The 20471-nt window shown below is 35.2% G+C and overlaps 1 pseudogene across 1 annotated transcript; it reads right to left on the bottom strand.

Annotated features, from left to right (window-relative positions):
* Positions 1–16999: 16999 nt before the first annotated feature.
* Positions 17000–19819, bottom strand: LOC103322518 (meiotic nuclear division protein 1 homolog; annotated as a pseudogene). Its single transcript, XR_016123566.1, has 6 exons — positions 19337–19819; positions 18994–19109; positions 18835–18873; position 18792; positions 17920–18702; positions 17000–17443 (listed from the first exon to the last, which is right to left on the bottom strand). The product of XR_016123566.1 is annotated as a meiotic nuclear division protein 1 homolog (transcript).
* Positions 19820–20471: the final 652 nt, after the last annotated feature.

Here is a 20471-nt window from a genome sequence, read left to right as displayed (position 1 = left end):
AGTCACAGTCAAATACCACTAGACTTTTATAAAGTCTTTAAAAATTTGAGTTAAATACCTCCAGACTTTTAAATTTCATCAAAATCATAAAACGCCACATAAATATGGATTGAATACACTGCTGACAACTAGTTTTAGGGTTGTGCAAGATCCAATCCAATCCAATCCAATCCAATTTAATCCAATTTTAATCGATTTTGATGATTTGGCATATCGGATTGGATCGCTAATTTTCAAAACAGACATGATTGTCTCTAATGATGGATTTGCTTGTGAGAATCCAATCCAGTCTAGTTAGTTTCATGCTTATTTGCTCGTGTAGGTATTTGTAATAGAAAATTTTATGAAAATTTTAAATCATTTGATGGAGTTATGTTTAATATATTATAGAATCAAAATAATTTTCTCTAGCATTTTATTTATATTTTACATTTTACGTCTATAAATATGTTTGATTAGATTAAACCTAATGTTAAATGTTTCTTATTTCATTTTTATGTTTTCATTGTCAAAACCGATCATTCAATCCAATATCAATCTGATCGGATTAAAGAGGATTAAACATTTAACTGATCAGATTGGATTTGAAAAATCATAATCTAATCTATATTGGATCAATTTCGAACCAACGCATACCCCTACCTTATTTTAAAAGCTTTGAGGAATTAACAAATCAATTTGTGTGCGGTGTTGGTGGGGAATTGGGCGTTGCATGATTTAATTTCTATCAAGACTGACATTGTGGAAGAGCCTTCACCACAAATCATAACTCTCTTGAATTGGAGTCTGATGCTGACCCAACCATTACGTACTCTAAAGGATCTCTGTTCTTATTTTATGCTAAAAACGAATGCACAATGACAACCCATGACAAGTTGCAATATGTGCATATATGAGTTTGGTAACCTTTGACCAAAAAAAAGTTTGGCTTAAAACTTAATTCATTAACCCCAACTACTGCACAATGACAACCCATGACAAGTTGCAATATGTACATACACAAGTTTGGCTTAATCTAGACGTAATTCATTAACCCTAGGTAATGTATAGTCAATAGGGCGGAGCCAGTATATAGCCTGCAGTGGCCCTGGCCCCAAAAGTTCTCAAACATTGTCGATAAATTGGCTGTGAGAGTTAACGTTTTCTGAAATAACTCTCTTTAACTAATACTTTTGAGAATTAGCGATAGATACATTACATTGGGGAGGGGGGCACTTATCCTAGAATTCGAACAGTATTGTGTAAAATTGTGATATTGCGTAAGTATGTGTTGGTCCCAGCAACTCAATGAACGAAATAAAAAATAAGTCCAACTACATTAGCTAATTCCTTCCATAATCAATACATGTAATCTTCAAAAATAATTTAGCTGCTTTTGTTTGCATTACTTTATATTGTTATAAATTATGTGAAATTGTTTTTATTAATTTTCTTTATGTAAGTGGCTATATTGTCTTTTTTTATTTTTTTGGAAACTGGAAATCAACACCAGGGCGCAAAGAGCGCAAGCAAATAACACAAGCAGGAGTCCATTTAAGAGGGGACTACAAGCACACATACATCACAGCAAAAGACCAAACAAGATACAAGTTAAACTAGAAATGCCAGAAAAAGAAAAGAAACAGACGGTGATATAGATAGGTGAAAGATGTCGAAATCTGATCTAGCATTCCTTAAGCGCTACGAATTGGGGGAGTAGGAAGACCATCTTTGTCCAAGATTCCAATCAAGGAGGATGGGGGTCCGTTGACCCAAATAGAGAGGCTCATCCTCAACATAGCTAACTTGGCTAAGTGATTGGCTGCCAAGTTTGCGGTCCTAGGGAACCATGACCAGTTACAATCCCGAAAGGTAGAGCAAGAGTTTCTGATACAACATAGAATTGAATAAAGCTGCCACCTACCCAGTGGGATTGAACGATTAAGGCAAGATATGGCCTCTTTGGAATCAGATTCTGTTTGTACCCAGCTTTGGTAAATGGACCAAAAATGGTTTACTTTTAAAAGAAAGCATATTTTAAGAAGGCCCAAGCCCAACAACCTTTATCTTTTTTCTCAAAACTAAAGGGCCCCCGTCTCTTCGTGGGTTGTTAGCATGCAATAAGTTAATCTAAGGCCCAAAATCAGGAAGCCCAGACTTTTGAGTCACACTAAAATTAACAAAATCGGTAATCGTTATACATAGGCCCACATGAGGGTCTGAAGGAGGTTATCACCATTAATGACGACTTGACTCTCTTCTCACCCAGCAAGAAAGCAAGTGGTACAAGAGCCACCAAAACCAGAAAAGGACCAAGTTGCCAACTAGATCTTCGAGCACAAAGGATTCAAGTCAGAGGAACATCACGAAGGACCAGTAGTTCTTGTTAGAAACATCCCATCATTCCTTCTACAAACCGGTTTAGATCAGCTGACCTTGGGTAGCAAACCAAATATCCTTTCTTAGCTTCCATCATTGCAAGCTATATCTTTGCCTATAAATAAAGAGCTTCCACCATAGAAGAGGAGGACTCTCTCTCCAAACTAGACACAACGTCTCAAAAAACACTTGAAAAGCATAAGATTTTTTCGAATCAGCCTGCATAAATTTCTAGATAACTAGTTGACAACTCATGCGTTCAACTTTTGTTGCTCTACCATCTTCATGGTATGATTTTCTTTTAAAATGATCAATTTGAATTTATGTAATCATCTAACTGGATAGATAAATCTCCAGTCTTTCCTTGTTTTGTAATATATGTTTGGATTAATCAAATGGATTAGTTAAAAAGAAATTTGGTTCTCTCTTTGTCATTTGAGTTAAGATTAGATGAAAAGATTACAGTTTTAATTGCTTCATTAAGCACTTATCATTTAATCGCTTATATATATAGATTATAAATCATTTCGGTAGATAAATTTAAGTTCCCATTTTTGCACTTTTAAGTTTATCATTCGGACCCAAAAGAGGGATCTGGGCCCGAATAAGGTCAAAAAGATAGGAAGTGGATTTTGGCCCGAATTATACCATTGGGCCTGAATTGACTATTGGCCCAACCCGAGGGTTATATGAATTTTAAATCAGGTTGCTAAGCCCAAGCAGGGTATTACTAACCACAATCTTGTTCTCTCCCCTTACTTGCTCAGGTGCCGCTCATACTTGTCAAGCTGACATACACGAACAAAAGAATATCGAAGTCCTCTTAGTTGAGGCATGAAAAAGAACTAATCCAGGCCAATACCCCCCTTGGAGCGCTATGGCTTGAGTAGAGGTCCAAAGAAAAAGCGCGAACAACATCAAATCAATTCACAACACTTTCCCATACCAGGTTTATTGGACTAGTCTCATATCCAATAGTGGCACGCCTACGCAACCTCACAAATCATAATCGAAAGGAGTCGAGGGACAGGGCCCTATCCGAGCCCACTCGATCCTGTCAAACTGATTCAACTTTCAATTTTGTTCAAAAGTTGAAAGTGTCCTCATTGCAAGCTAAGAAACATCAATCGGGGCATTGGTGTTGATCCAATGACCTCTCCACTCCTCTGGGCAAGCTGATCCCCTCATCCGCGAAGGAGCGCTCGACAGAAAAAAGGACCAACATATTTGTTGAGGCCCAAAAAATTCACGGTCGGGCCCGAATAAATTATCGGCCCAAAATGACACTCTATCAAGGAAAGGCGTAAAGCGGAGTACACAAAAACCCGCCACATGCGAGTTGCAATCCACATGCCATGCTAAATAAATAATTCGTCATGCTAGAATATATCGGCCCTGCAAATCCATGCTAATTATCCCATCAAGCATAATAAAAAGCATGCCAAGCGATGTGTCATGCCAAGCGACATGCCATGCCATACAAAGCAGGAAATCATTATTACACACCCAACCACGCTACAAGCCTAAGTGGGCCCAAGTCACTCGAATGTCCGGGGCTTGCTTGAGTGAGTTGTGGTATGGATGGTAATAAATCAACATGAGGCCCATTGATGGGCCAAGAAATGGAAAGTCTCGGGTTGCTTGGGAGCCTCGAGACTCAAGCCCATTTCTTAGGCCCAAACATGTGGGTGAGCACAAGAGGAAAAGAAATAGCCCAAATAGCCCAAATAACCCAAATAGCCCCAAATAGCCTATTGACTCAAAAGCCCAATATTTAACAAAATAGCCCACTTATTTAATGAACCACCTTGGCCCATACAAAGCTTCACAATAAGCCCACAAAAGCCTCAGCCCTTTGCTGGAAAAATAGAAGCCACGTAGAGAAGGTCTGCAGGTTCATTAAACAAAGCCGCTGGAGGTTCCAAACATGGGGGGAGCAAGTTCCAAGCAAGAAACATTCAAGGAACCAAAGAATATTAGACTGCGAGTTGCCAGAAACACCCTTCGAACCAGCATATATTTCCCAACTCCTTTTCCCATCAGACTTGGCCATGGAAAAGAGAGAAGAAAGCAATAAAAGAAATGGCTGGGAATGGGAATCACATCGAGACAGCTGCGGGAAAATGGGGCCTTCAGCTCCCAAAGTTCCTAATTTTGTGCTAATAAACAGAGGAAATTTCACCAAGATAGGAAAAGCTAGGGGAGGAGAAGAGAAAGGAAGGGAAAAGCTTAGCCAAAATGGGTAGAAACCATTAGGGTTTCTTGGGAAGGGATGATTTCCAGCGCCTATAAAATGAGGCCTCTTCTACCCAACAAAAACAACCCACGCCTAGAGAGCAAGCTTTCTCTCTAACTTGCAAAAACCCAGCAGTCTTGTGCACTATTCACCATCTTCTCCATTCTTCTCTTCTGGCAAATAGAGTATCTGTCAAGCTGCCAGAAGAGCATTGTTCTTCATTTCTCTCTTCCTAGCCAAATCTCCTACAAAATCTCTCTTTTCTCACCTTAACACTTCCCTTTTTCCCTCTAAGAAAGCCTAAATTTCCTCTTAGTGCTAAACTCATGTTGATTTTGCTCCCATGCCACATGCCTCTCATGCCAAGCTTAAAATTTTATCTGTAAGCATGCATAAATTATCTGTAAGCTGCCATTATTTTGGTTGGTGAAGGTAACCAAAATACTTCCTAAGGCTCTACTGCCCTTTCGAGGTATTTTGGGGCTTAATTTTCGAACTCAGGCAAAGGGGACAATTTCATCATCTGCTTTTTACAGAGCCCAGCCCATTTGCATGCTGGAGGAAAAAGTCCCCTACAATATTCAATGACAACTCTAGTGTGCCCTTGTTGAACAGCAAAGTTACATCCTTCCAAAATAGCCAGAGTGTCTCAGCTTCGATGATAGAATCTGCAGCAACAGAGCAAGCAAGGCCAGCTGGCAAAACTCCACTAGAATCACTTAATATCACTCAAATACCTGCCTTATGGTGCTCAGGTAGAAACATCCACATTAATTTTTACGATACCATTAGCAGGAAGGGACCAAAATTGGGGAGTTTGGGCCACAAGTACTGGGGTTCTGCGACTTGTATTCTTCGAGGCTTGTGCATTAAGGTAGCTCCTATCAGCAGCATGAGATTCACAAATTACCACCATTGGTGATGGCTGGTGAGATTCGATTGCCATCTTGCATCCCATTTTCCAAATGTACCAGCAAATGTAACCAATACTAGTCATGATGTTGTCCTTGTCACCAAAATTTCCATTCGAACTCGAGGAGAGAGATAAAAGCCATTATTGGAATAATTGCTCTGATTAATACTCACCTATATTACCGTTGGACCAAGGTTCTCAACTGTACCACTATATTGGAATTGGAAGAGACTTCTTGGGACTAAATACTAAGAGAGTTTTGCATATATATATATGTACTACTAAACCTCTTGTAATTCTCATGATAAATAAGATCAAACAACTCTCTTTCAAGTGGACGTAGGCTATATCAAGTAGCTGAACCACTATAATTATGTGTATCTTATTCTCCTTATTTCTCTTTATCTATTTCTTTATGGTATCAGAGCAGGACTCTTGAGTATCCTGTCTCTTTGAATTCTCATGGGTGTTTTCATCTGACAAGGCTTCTGTCTTTACCATGGATGTCGATAGTAATCCTAATCTTCATCTCTGTTCAGTACTTTTAAATGGGTTTAATTATATTACTTGGTCAAGAGCTGTTATGCTGGCTCCTGGAGGAAGATCAAAGCCTGGTTTCGTCAATGGAACCATTCGAGCACCAGAGGCTAGCGATCTGTCACGCCCCGGACCCGGGGGTCGATGGAACCCGCGCCCGGTGTGTGAGAAAATGAAAATGAAAATAAAATAAATAGAAGCCGAAACAGGGTTTAAAATAAACTTCTCTTATAAAAATAGATCCAAAATCTTACAACTTTACAATAAATAAAGCTCTATCACTTTTATCTAATTCAGCCTCAACTGGTTTAGTCCTTTTCTTGCCCACTAATTCAACTGAAAAATTAAATAGGGTGAGGGGTGAGCAACCACAGCTCAGTAGGGACATGAAAGCTTACCACAGTAGATTGATATAACTAAATTAAGTGACATGCAATCACACAGCCAAATATCACATTATTAATAATAATGCATGAATGAATGCTCTTCATCTATTCCTGTTAATTCATATAACTGGACAAGCAGACCTGCACGTCCCATACCATGCTTATACCACTTGGTCCCGAATGCCCGTTTATATGAACTAACACCCATTTCAATCATCCCATAATTCCCCTTTTGTTAGTCATCTTGTCTAACTCCCTTTCGCTAGTCCCGAATCACCTAATAAAAACCATGTGCACTGTGGGATCCCTGAGACCTGGTACCTGCTAAAAGTTAGACTCAACTACACAAAAGACTATTTCCATTACCCTCTTTTCCATTATTATTTTCTCCACCCAACATCTCCAACTAATTTCCATGGCATGATATAATTATGCATTTCACATATCCATATATCTCACAACAATGTAACATTTAAAACATCACCAATGTATATATATAATTATGCCAACCAGTCAAGAACATATAAACATTTCAGGAAAAATATTCAATTGTAACAAGAATATTAATCAAATAATCATATCACGCATAATAGCCAACATTATTCAAATAGTTCACAATACGTAAATATCCTATACAAGAACATTATACAATATCACACGTAATATAGAGCCCACAAAATTTAATTAGATCAATCCCCGTAAAGGCCCCTAAGAAACCCCTACCTTGATTCCAAAGCATTGCTCCAATTTAAGAAAATATAAGCTAAGCCCTATACCTCCTCCAAGAACTATATCACAACTAACCCTCTCTCTCTCTCTCTCTCTCTCTCTCTCTCTCTCTCTCTCTCTCTCTCTCTCTCTCGTTTTCTTTGTTTGCACTTGTTGTGCAACTTAATGTCCTATATATATATATACAAGGAACACGTCGGCACTCTCTCTCTCTCTCGTTTTCTTTGTTTGCACTTGTTGTGCAACTTAATGTCCTATATATATATACAAGGAACACGTCGGCAGGAAGTGATTTCCTATTGGATGGTTTATTGGCGGTTGATAAAAACTTATTGTCCAAGTAATAGTTATCAATATGTAGTTGCAGATAAGGAAGTGACTCTTCCAATCCCTCTAATCCTATTCTTATCTTCTTGGTGAGTTGATAGCCTTGATACTTAACAGGTTTTGTACTTTGACACGTATTAACAAGAACTATTTTAAAACATATACATATATATATATATATAAGGATAAGTATATATGTAATACACATATTTAATAAGATATATGTATATATATATATAATAAAATAATATATGTAATAGGATATAAATATTTATTAGTACAAAAAACAATATATATATTTAACTATCTATGTTATCAATTTAAATATATAACTAAATATGCAGCAAAATATTTATTCTTTATATTTATATATATATATATATATATATTTTTAAACAGGTCTTCACACGATCCAAAGTTTGAGGACTGGTTCTGTAAAGACCAGCTTTTTATGTCTTGGCTACTTAACTCCATGGAACCTCAAGTGGTTGAGATTTTTATCTTTTCAGGTTCCGCACATCATTTTTGGGAATCTGTGAAAGAAATGTATGCGCAACAAAACAATGCTGCTAGGATTTTTAAGTTAAAGAAAGATATTGCTGGGTGTTATCAAGATGGGAAACCAATCATTGAGCATCTTGGGAAGCTTAAGAGCATGTGGCATGAGCTGTCTCTTTATAGACCTCATACTACAGATTCTACTACTCCTCTAAAACGAGCAGAGGAGGATAACAAATTTCAGCCTTAGCAAGTTTAGATCAAGAATATGAAGATCTTCATAGTCATATATTGATGAGTGCTGAGATACCTTCTTTGAACAACGTGTGCACAACAATACATCAAGAAGAAATCAGGAAGAAAGTCATACATGGAAACGAAAACAGATGCTGAAAGTTCAGATTCTCGTGCATTTGTGGCTAGTTCCAAAATGTCAGAAAGCAAGTCTTTCAAAATTAAGAAACTAAACATTACTTGCAGTTATTGTGGGCTAAAGAAGCACACCAGGGATAGATGTTGGGTTCTCCATCCACATTTGAAGCCTAAATTTAGCAAAGATAAAGGTTAACAAAATTTTGAAGCCAATGTTGCTGTGTGTTCTAATTCTGTACCCAATGATATCATGGCAAATTTCACATCAAATCCTTCTGCCTTGCTTGGTCAATTTGCTACTTATCTTCAACAACATGGTTCATCTGGAAATATAACTCACTACTACAAAAAAGGCCAAAGACGACAGGAATTCACCGTCGTGTATTTGGTTTTCAAACCGTCGTGAAATCAACTGCCGTCATTTGGGTTTCAAACTACGACGGCTTTTCACCGTCGTTGTTTATCTATAAAGACAACGGTTTTTAAAGAAAATTTTCGTTGTTTAGAGGTAAAGATCGTTAATTATAGGAGGAAAGACGACTGTTTTTAATAAAAACCATCGTGTATTGTACGTAAAGATGACGATTTTTTTATGAAAACCGTCGTGGATTGTTTATAAAAACATCATCTTTACATACAATAGACGACCTTTTTTTTATATAAAAAGCGTCATCTTTACGTACAATAGACGATGCTTTTTTATAAAAGGTATCATCTTTATGTACATTAGACGGCGGTTTTTTTATAAAAAGCGTCATCTTTACGTACAATAGACGATGGTTTTTATAAAAGCGTCATCTTTAAGTACAATAGAGCGGTTTTTTATAAAAAACATCATCTTTACGTACAATAGACGACAGTTTTAATAAAAAGCGTCATCTTTACATACAATAGACGACGGTTTTTATAAAAAAGCGTCATCTTTACGTACAATAATGCTTTTTGATTTCCTATGATGCTATACAATGATTTTAACTAGAAAACCAACCATAATGCTTTATCAAAAATAGTTTCTTTCATAAAACTTGAAGATTCAATAGTTATTACATAGTTAACCAATCTTTATTCTACAACAAACATAATTCCTAACAAGACCTACGTACTCCTAATCCAAGCATTCCTCATCCAAACATACAAATGATGCACAACTGAAGTCTCCTCCATCATCCCTGTAAATAAATCAAAATGACAAAGAGAGAAAAAAAAAAGCTAAGATTATAAACATAAAAAATTAGGTGGAAGAGAAATTTTACCATTGGTCCATATTTCCATAAAAACTTGTAAAATGAGCATAAAAAAGACCATCGAGAATTTGCAAATTTTCAACAACAAAAAAACATACGACTCACATAGAAAACCTGCAAAAGAAAAAGTTATAAATCTGCAAGCTTCCTCCTCATCTCCTGATAACCAAATTAGAAAATCTGAAAAGAAACCAGAAAAAAAAATATGAAAACAAATCAGACAAATCAAGAGAGACAAAATCTGAAATTAGGGAGACAAAAAACATACCAAAAACGCAAAGAGACTAATCCAGAATTCACTAGCAAGATATAGAAGGGTATTAAGAGATTAGGTGACTTTCAAATCAAACCTTTCAACCAGCTTTGATTCTCAAATACAGAACATCCCTCTACATCTTATGGATTTGCTAAGACCTCAATCTCTCAACTCCTTTATTGATATCGATTTTTTGATGATTTTGTAGAAAGTTTCATGAGGGTGTTTAGAGAGTGCAGGAAGGAGGGAAAGATAAGGTTTTCAGAGACGGGGGAAAATCTGAAAATTTGTTGAGCGCGAATTCACTTAAGTAGACTTTTTTTAGCGCGTTTTAAAAGACGACGCTTGTTAACGAGAGATAAGATTTTCAAAGACGGGTGAAAATTTGAAATTTGTCGAGCGCGAATTCACTTAAGCGGCTGTTTTTAGCGTGTTTTAAAAGACGATGTTTTTTAAAAAAATTTGTCATCTTTACATATAATAGACGACGATTTTTATAAAAAGCGTCATCTTTACATACAATAGACGACGGTTTTTATAAAAAGCGTCATCTTTACATACAATAGACGATGGTTTTATAAAAAGCATCATCTTTACATACAATAGATGATTTTTTACCGCTACACTCCTTGACTCTATATGAATACAATGACTGAATTTGATCTTTAATTTAAAATATTTACACTAGTGGATACCACAAAATCTTATGTTATATTTAACGAAAGTACAAATATACTCTTAATTGTTAGTGAATATTTTTTTTTATGGCATACGCATTTTAAGAAACTAGTTTCAACAATCCAACCGTCAAAATTGTTTATTTATACTTCAAGATCATATACGCCAAAAATCGGAAAAAATAAACACTCAGAGATCAAGTAACGAGACAAAAAAATTTGACGGTTATAAATAAAAAATCATGATTTAACGGTTATTTTAACTCTGATTTTGATGATTTTTTACCGCTACACTTCTTGACCCTATATGAATACAATGATTGAATTTGATTTTCAATTTAAAATATTTACACTAGTGGATACCACAAAATCTTATGTCATATTTAACGAAAGTATAAATAAACTCTTAATTGTTAATGAATATATTGTTTTGATGGCATACGCATTCTAAGAAACTAGTTTCAATGATCCAACCATAAAACTTGTTTGTTTATACTTCGAGATCATATACGCCAAAAATCGGAAAAAATAGATGTTCAGAGATCAAGTAACGGGACAAAAATTTTCGACGGTTATAAATGAAAAATCATCATTTAACGGTTATTTTAACTCCGATTTTGATGATTTTTTACCGCTACACTCCTTGACCCTATATGAATACAATGACTGAATTTGATCTTCAATTTAAAATATTTACAGTAGTGGATACCACAAAATCTTATGTTATATTTAACGAAAGTATAAATAAACTCTTAATTGTTAATGAATATTTTTTTATGGCATACGCATTTTAAGAAACTAGTTTCAACGATCCAACCATCAAACTTGTTTGTTTATACTTCGAGATCATATACGCCAAAAATCGGAAAAAATAAACATTCAGAGATCAAGTAACGAGACAAAAAATTTCGATTATAAATGAAAAATCATGATTTAACGGTTATTTTAACTTCGATTTTGATGATTTTTTACCGCTACACTCCTTGACCCTATACAATGATTGAATTTGATCTTCAATTTAAAATATTTACACTAGTGGATACCACAAAATCTTATGTTATATTTAATGAAAGTATAAATAAACTCTTAATTGTTAGTGAATATATTGTTTTGATGGCATACGCATTCTAAGAAACTAGCTTCAATGATCCAACCATCAAACTTGTTTATTTATACTTCGAGATCATATACGCCAAAAAACGGAAAAAATAAACATTCAGAGATCAAGTAACGAGACAAAAAATTTACTGTTATAAATGAAAAATCATCATTTAACGGTTATTTTAATCATCATTTAACGGTTATTTTAACTCCGATTTTGATGATTTTTTACCGCTACACTCCTTGACCCTATATGAATACAATGACTGAATTTGATCTTCAATTTAAAATATTTACACTAGTGGATACCATAAAATCTTATGTTATATTTAACGAAAGTATAAATAAACTCTTAATTGTTAGTGAATATGTTGTTTTGATGGCATACACATTCTAAAAACTAGTTTCAACAATCCAACCGTCAAACTTGTTTGTTTATACTTCGAGATCATATACGCCAAAAATCGGAAAAAATAAACATTTAGAAATCAAGTAACGAGACAAAATATTTCAATGGTTATAAATGAAAAATCATGAATTAAAGGTTATTTTAACTCCAATTTTGATGATTTTTTACAGCTACACTCCTTGACCCTATATGAATACAATGACTGAATGTTTTCTTCAATTTAAAATATTTACACTAGTGGATACCATAAAATCTTATGTTATATTTAACGAAAGTATAGATAAACTCTTAATTGTTAGACGACGGTTTTTTTTATAAAAAGCGTCATCTTTACGATACAATAGACGACGTTTTTTATTATAAAAAGCGTCATCTTTACATACAATAGACGTCGGTATTTTTTATAAAAAGCGTCATCTTTACGTACAATAGACGACAATTTTTTTATAAAAAGCGTCATCTTTACATACAATAGACGACGGTTTTTATAAAAAGCGTCATCTTTACATACAATAGACGACGGTTTATAAAAAGAGTCATCTTTACATACGATAGACGAGCGGTTTTTATAAAAAGCGTCATCTTTACATACAATAGACGACCTTTTTTTATAAAAAGCGTTATCTTTACATATAATAGACTACGGTTTTTATAAAAAGCGTCATCTTTACATACAATAGACGACAATTTATAAAAAGCGTCATCTTTACTTACAATAGACGATGATTTTTATAAAAAGCGTCATCTTTGCATACGATAGATGACGGTTTTTATAAAAGCGTCATCTTTACATATAATAGATGACGGTTTTTAAAAAAGCGTCATCTTTACATACAATAGACGACAATTTTTATAAAAAGCGTCATCTTTACATACAATAGACGACCTTTTTTTATATAAAAAGCGTCATCTTTAAATATAATAGAAAACTTTTTTTATAAAAAGCGTCATCTTTACATACAATAGACGACGGTTTTTATAAAAAGCGTCATCTTTACATACAATAGACGACGATTTATAAAAGATTCATCTTTACATACAATAGACGACGGTTTTTATAAAAAGCGTCATCTTTACATACTATAGATGATGGTTTTTATAAAAATCTTCATCTTTACATATAATAGACGACAATTTTTATAAAAATCGTCATCTTTACATATAATAGACGACAGTTTTATCAAAACAACCACGTCTTTACCAAAATAATGACACTTGATTTTTAAAAGACGACATTTGTCATACATGCCGTCATTGTTTTTTGGTCATATTTTAACTTTGAAGAAAACCTTTTTAATAAGACGACGCTTTTTTATTTGTGTGCGTCGTTATAAAAAAAATATTCAACAGTACCTCTGATTTTTAGTTGTTTAAGTCACTTATCCACGACGGTTTTTTCTTCTACCGTCGTCTTTTTCTGGTCGTCTTTTTCACTTTTTGTAGTAGTGACTCAGAATGGTGGTGTAAGTCAAACTGATGCTCATGCAAATATTGCTACAAATTCATCGGCTCTTCTTGGCCATTTTGCGTCATTTCTTCAACATTTGGGCAAATCAGAGAATTCTCCTCTTGATGGAACTGTCGCTTCAGGTATTTTCTGTGCCTTCATGTCTGTACTAATATCTAATTTATACTCAAATTTTTGGATCATTGGTACGGGTGCTACCGATCACATAACAAATTAAAAGAATCATCTTCATAACTTTAAGGCACCAACGGAGACGCAATCTGTTTCTGTGGCAAATGGTATGAATGTTCAGGTTATGGGTCAAGGAAGGATTAAATTCTTTAATTCAAAAACTGACTCTACTGCTCTTTATGTGCCTTCCTTTCCATTCCAGCTCATGTTAGTTGGAAGGGTAACTAATTCTCTAAATTGCAATGCTATTGTTTCCCCTCATGATGTGATTTTTCAAGATCGAGTCACATTAAGGACGATTGGTAGTGGACATTATTTGAATGGCTTGTACATCTTACATCAAATGCCCTCAAAATCTACAACAGGGGTGTTCAAAGCCAGTTCAAGTCCAAATGGAGTTTTGTGGCCCCAACGTCCTGATCATCCGTCCGATATTGTTTTATCAAATATGTTTTGTCCTTAAATAATGCATCTCATGGCTGTGAAGTTTGTCGGTTCTCAAAGCAAACTCGGTTGCCTTTTAGCTCATCGGTAACTCAAACAAGTAGACCTTTTGAGCTTGTTCACTCGGATTTATGGGGACCAGCTGCATTAGAATCGCATGATGGTTTCAAATATTTTGTCATTTTTGTTGATGATTATTCTCGAGCAACTCGGTTGTATTTGTTGAAATCGAAGGGTGAAGTTTTAAGAACTGATAACGGCACCAAATTCGTAAATAGCTCTATGACTCAGTACTTGAGCTTTTATGGTATCATGCATCAAACAAGTTGTGTTGGAACCCCCCAACAAAATGGAATAGCCGAAAGGAAGAATCGTGATCTTCTTGAAGAAACAAGGTCTATTATGTTGAATATGAATGTTCCAAATTTTTTTTTTTGGTCACATGGTGTTCTTATAGCAGCATATCTAATCAATAGGATACCCAGTCCCATTTTCAAGCTTAAATCTCCCTTGGAAATTCTCAAGAAAAGGAAGATTGATTTATCTCATTTACGGCTCTTCGGTTTTGTGTGTTATGTTCATGTTCAAGCTTCAAACGATGACAAACTTGATTCTTGAGCTGTTAAGTGGGCTTTTATTGGTTATTCCACAACTCAAAAGGGTTACAAATGTTATGATGTAAAAGCAAGACCGGTTCTGATCTCACGAGATGTCAAGTTTGATGAATCCAAATCTTTTTTTGAAAATACTTTAGAGAAAAATCCTCAAGGGGAACAATTATCTGATGGTATTCCATTACCATTGATAGAAACAGATTTATTTCCTTGTTCATCAAATGATATTCCTATGAGAATTTTTTTCCTGAGCATAATGATGAGCATAGGGCTGAAAGTCCTAATGGTGTTCAAACTGAAATAAATGGTGAGTCTGAAGTTACTGTCATCACTGCACCACGATGCAATCCTATAAGAAAAAGACATCAGCCAACAAGACAGAAGATTACATTACTTTTGCATCCAGGTATCCTATAGAGAACTACATCTCTACTGCAAATGTATCTTTGTCTCATACGGAGAGAACTTCATATTTTTTATTATCAAGAATTATGCCTTAAGAAATTTTCTTGAGACTTGTGTTGTGATCAATTATTGTTGAAAAATTAGGCCTCAGGCAATTTTCTTGAATTGTGTTGTGATAAATTATTATTATTATTATTTTTTTGAATGGTGATTTTGTTTAACTTTAATCTCTGTTTCATTATTTTTTTCATTGTGGGGAATTATGCCACAAGTAAAGTGATTAGTGTTCTGGTTAGGCTTCTCTCAGATTTGCTAAATGTAGTCCCTTATCAATCTTGCAGATTTAGCTCTGCATTTTTGAATGAGACTTTATTGTATTTTCTAGTAATTGAAATGGATAATAATAACATGAGAGAGAGAGAGAGAGAGAGAGAGAGAAGAGCTTTTTAGCTTTGTGGGAACGTGAATTTTGGCAACCAATCACAAGTTGACACATGGATAAGAGAATTTTCCTTAGGTAAAATAATTGTGCTAATTAAATATTAAGATATTATCCTGTCATCCCATTTAAAGAAAGGAATAATTCCATTCCGCATGAGAATTATTCTCTACAAACCCTAGCCAAGGAGGAGACACTATACAAAGATGGCATTTCACTACACATGAGATAACTCTAAACTCAGTTTTGACTTAAAACTCTAGCAAAAACTCTCTCCCTCTCACGCCACTCTCTCTCTCTTAGGGATGACAAAATTCCCCCTCAGGCCCAAGACCCAATTTGGCCCTAACGGGAGGAAATTTCAGGGCAAAACTGGGATCCTCGATATCTTAAAATTCCCGTTAGGTATGGGACGGGGATGGTATTAGCATCCCCATCCCCAAACCCGGCCTGATAATTATAAGAGTAATTTTAAATTAATACATATATAATATAATACTAGCCTCTCTGCATGCTTTCGCGTCTGCGAGAGGCCTTTAGAAAGAATTTAATTTTTTTTTAGAATTAAAAAGATAATGGGTAGTTGTTTTCCGTAAAAATAGGGCCCAGTGTCTGATTTTTCTTTTAATTTTAATTTTTTTTAAGTTTAAATTTACCATATTATCCTCATTTAATTAATAATTTTAATTCTTAATGTTTGCATTAACCAACCTTGTATTTTGAATATTTTATCATTCTCTGCCTTTTGCTTTATATATATAGATAAACATCATTCAAAAATTAAAAATAAATAAGAAACCACCCCACCACCCCACCCCACAACACCCCAACTCACATACTTCATCGTCTTTTTCTTTTGTGTTGCATCTGACATAGCAACAAACCCTCATGTTTTAGCTTAGAAAAGAATTAAAATTGTTGGCCATATAGAAGTTAATAGGTTGTTGTTTGTGAGTGGATGAATTCAACAAATTAACAGTACCAAAAGAAATACTCAACCTCTGTTGTCATTGGATTTAGATGCTTGTATATTGAATGAGTTCACTACTACAAAATAGGCGTTGTTTATGAGTAAAGCCAACGGTTTATAAAAAAAACCATCATTATTTATGGGTAAAGATGATGGTTTTTATTTAAAAGACGACAATATTAAAACCGTCGTCATATATGAGTAAAGACGTCGGTATATAGTAAAAAAACGTCATTGATTGTATATAAAGACAATGATATTGAGCTAAAAACGGTCATTGATTATATGTACAAATGACAATTTTTCAATAAAACCATCATTTTATTATCTTTAAATCTGTCGTCTAATAAACACCCAAGCTGTTACATTTTTGTTTTTTGTTTCCTATGATTCTATATAACGATTTTAACCAGAAAACCAATATAATGCTTTATTAACGAATATATACACTCAAAAATGATTTCTTTCATAAAACTTGAAGACTCAATAGTTATAACATGGTCAGCCAATCTTTATTCCATTGCATGCATACCTCCTACCTACAATTAGAAATAATGAAGCTCACAAATTCTACTAATTTGATCTTAACTTCATCAATTTATTCTTGGGTTGACTTAGCTCTGCATTCTTGCACATTTTCCAAGTTGGTGGTGTCAGAAAGACCTGTAATCTGCTAAACCAACTTAGAAATTTGCCTCTCATACTTCCTCAAATCCTAACAAAAAGAAAAGGAGACCGCAATGGAGCCTTCAAGGCTTAATGTTTGGGTGCTAGCAGACCGCAATGGAGCGTAATCTCAGTGTCTGGTTTTCGTCATCAAACTGTTTAAGCTTTTGTAGCCTCCCCTGCTCTAGATTCAGAGCACTTTGTGCTGCCTTGAGTATATTACCTGCCATTAAATTGCCCAGTTCATGTATCATATGGTGTAAAACTTCTAGAAAGAAACAACTGAAAAGCCCATGAAAAGAAAGAGGTGCAAGAAAGTTCTTTTATTTCCCATTTATAGGAGAAATACCTGCCTGGGAAGTGGGAACCAGTTATGGGATATCGGATACATGCCTAAAGAGGAATTCAACACGAATTCAACCAAAGAAAAATTTTGCATCGCAAATGAGTAGAAATGGTTAACCATGATTAACTGAGATAGCATAGGTTAGTAGTCGAGCATGTAAGACAAATGCAATGAAAAGCATATACAATGAGCAAGTTGGGGGTGGAACCCTGGTTATTAACCAAGTTACTCAAAGTTCACTGGAACAGCTTTTACTTGAAATGCAAAAAAAACCTTTCCGACACATCAACAAAGAACATTGAAAGCAATACCACAATGAGGCCATTGCATGCACACCATATCTAGAAACTTACCAACAAAACAATAATGATATAAAAAGGCCAAACAAAAAGACCTCAGCCTCTGCTTTGGCTCGTTCTTGTCATGTCGAAGTTTTTCTTCTTGTAGAGATTTTTTCTTTCTTTTAGCATCTTCATAAGCTGCATCAATTCTTATTTTTCTTCTTCTATTTGAGATCTGACTTCATGGTCTCGCTGGACAGCAGCCAAGTGATTATTAAGTGCTTCTGCTCTGCATGTGATTTAATAATTGTATTATCAATTAGATTAACCAGCGGAGATATTACTGAAACCAAGAAAGAATAAATGAAAGTTGAATTAAGCATTCAGATTTTAAGTTTTCCATAATATAAAATTTTATATTATGTCCCATAAAAAAAATGTTTCCAAACAAAGCTGATCACAAGTAAAGTTATAATCTGGCCAATGGCCAAAAGAAAAAAAGAACAATTTTAGTAACAATATGTTGATAGACATTTAAAAGACGCTCCCACAGTATTTCAGAACAGAACAGAATCAGAAAGCTTAAAGAGTGATATGAAGACTTGCTTATTATTGTTGTCCCAAAAAAATCAGGATTTCAAACATAATAAAGCATGAGCTTTTCTACTACCTCTAATAACTGAACTAAACTACATCTTTATGTTAAAACCTAAACAAAAATTGAACCTAAAGCACCTCTAACGTAAAATCAACAGTTTATCCCTTCTTCAGGGCATTACACTGTTCAACAAGTTCTGCATGACGCTTCTTACTGCTTTGGAGATCAGATTCAAGTCTGCTATACACATTCCTAAGCTGCGAAAGACCAAAACAATATCAGCACGAATCTACTTGTAGGAATTTCAGCACGAATCTACTTGTAGGAATTTCAGCACAAATCCTACCCTGTAGAACTGAGCTTATAATGTAAACCATCAAAGGTTCAACTGGTTTCCAGCAGTGCTAGGAAGACTTCAAAAATACACATGAAATTTTAAAATAACATACATTACAAAATGCCAATATAAACAAGCATTTTGGATCATATTTTTCACAGACTGATCATCATCCACGATGCAAAGCTGTATGTGGAAACATCTACTTACAGAGGTTCCTATCTTGTCTTTGAAAACAAGTTCATCATCCACTAAACTTTGGATCACATCTTTCACAGACTGAGAAATAATACCTTTCTTTGGGCCTGACTTCTCAAGCTCCTTTAGCTGACATCACTAACAAACATATAAACGGAGCTTTAGAAGTACAATATAAGCTGAAACCATTGAAATTGTTCACAATGACAAAGAGATTAACCACATTTGAAATTACAGAACTCAATTGAAATCACAGAACTCAATTGAAATCAATTAGAATAGGGTCCGCAAATTAAAATTAGAAAAAATTGAATGATTTCATTAAAATTATAGCATCAGGGCGTGATAATACTCACAAGGAAGAAATCTTGAGAGTCGTAAAAGATTTGAAGCATCTTCTCACGCTTCTCATCCACTAGGGACATGGCGAGCTCGGCGAGCTCGATGAGATGGACGGCGCGGGCTCGGTGACCTAGACAGCGAGAGGGAGATGGCGATCTCGACGAGTTCAATTACCTGGATGGCACGAGTGGAGATGGTGCTTCAGATATGTAATAGAGATATGAGATTGGAGGCAGAGCTCAGTGACGACGACAACCAAGGGACTCAAGATGGGTCGCAAATGGTGACCTTCGTCGGCGAGCTAGGTGACGACAACCACAGAGAACAATTACAGATTTGTTCAACAGACTAAGAAGAAACAGATGGGAGGGAGATTCAGAGAGTTAAGGGTTTTGATTTTCAAAGGGAGGGAGAGAGAGGGATGTTCTTCCAGCTATGGGGGAATTCTGAAATGTTTAGGTCGAGGGACAATAACTTAAGTGTCCTTTTGTTTTAGCGTGTTTTCAAAGGACGACGTTTGTCAATTCCACACCGTAGTGTATTTAAAATCAACTGCTTTTAAGACTTCCACCCACAAAGGCTAAATCTAAGAAATGGCAGAGCTACTATTCATATGAATAGTATTAGTCTTTGCGTTGTGGTTCACCCATGAAAGCCCTCCATCGATGAGCCCAGCCCGAGGCCAGGGAAAAAATTTGCATTCAGTGAGCGGCCCGGGCCGGGGTGTGGGACCCACCAACCCGTCTTGGCGGAGGCAAGTTCCTCGAGGTCCAAAATGAGGGTGACGTCGGTGGCGTCGACAGCGATAATCAAAATTTGAACAGCGTGCGTGTGACGCAAACCCAATTTGGAAGACACGTGCACGCCTCGATTTGATTCCACACCTTCATCCAACGGTGGTGATTTTCCAAATAAAATTATGAAAAAATCGAAATTTTAAAAAAATACTAAAAAATTCTGATTTTTTTTCCTATAAATACCTATAAATACCCTTCACTTTCAACACCAATTCTCATACATGTTATTCTATTTCTACAATTACTCAACATTTTTTTCACTCTTCACTCAACATTTTCTTCACTCTTCACTCAACATTTTCATCTCTTTCACCTTGTAATTTTATTTCTTATTTTTATGGCTTCTTCTATT

This window comes from Prunus mume, linkage group LG2 (genome assembly GCF_029339155.1).
Source record: "Prunus mume cultivar Tortuosa linkage group LG2, ASM2933915v1, whole genome shotgun sequence".
NCBI lineage: Eukaryota > Viridiplantae > Streptophyta > Magnoliopsida > Rosales > Rosaceae > Prunus > Prunus mume.
This window is presented reverse-complemented; position numbering and strand designations above follow the sequence as displayed.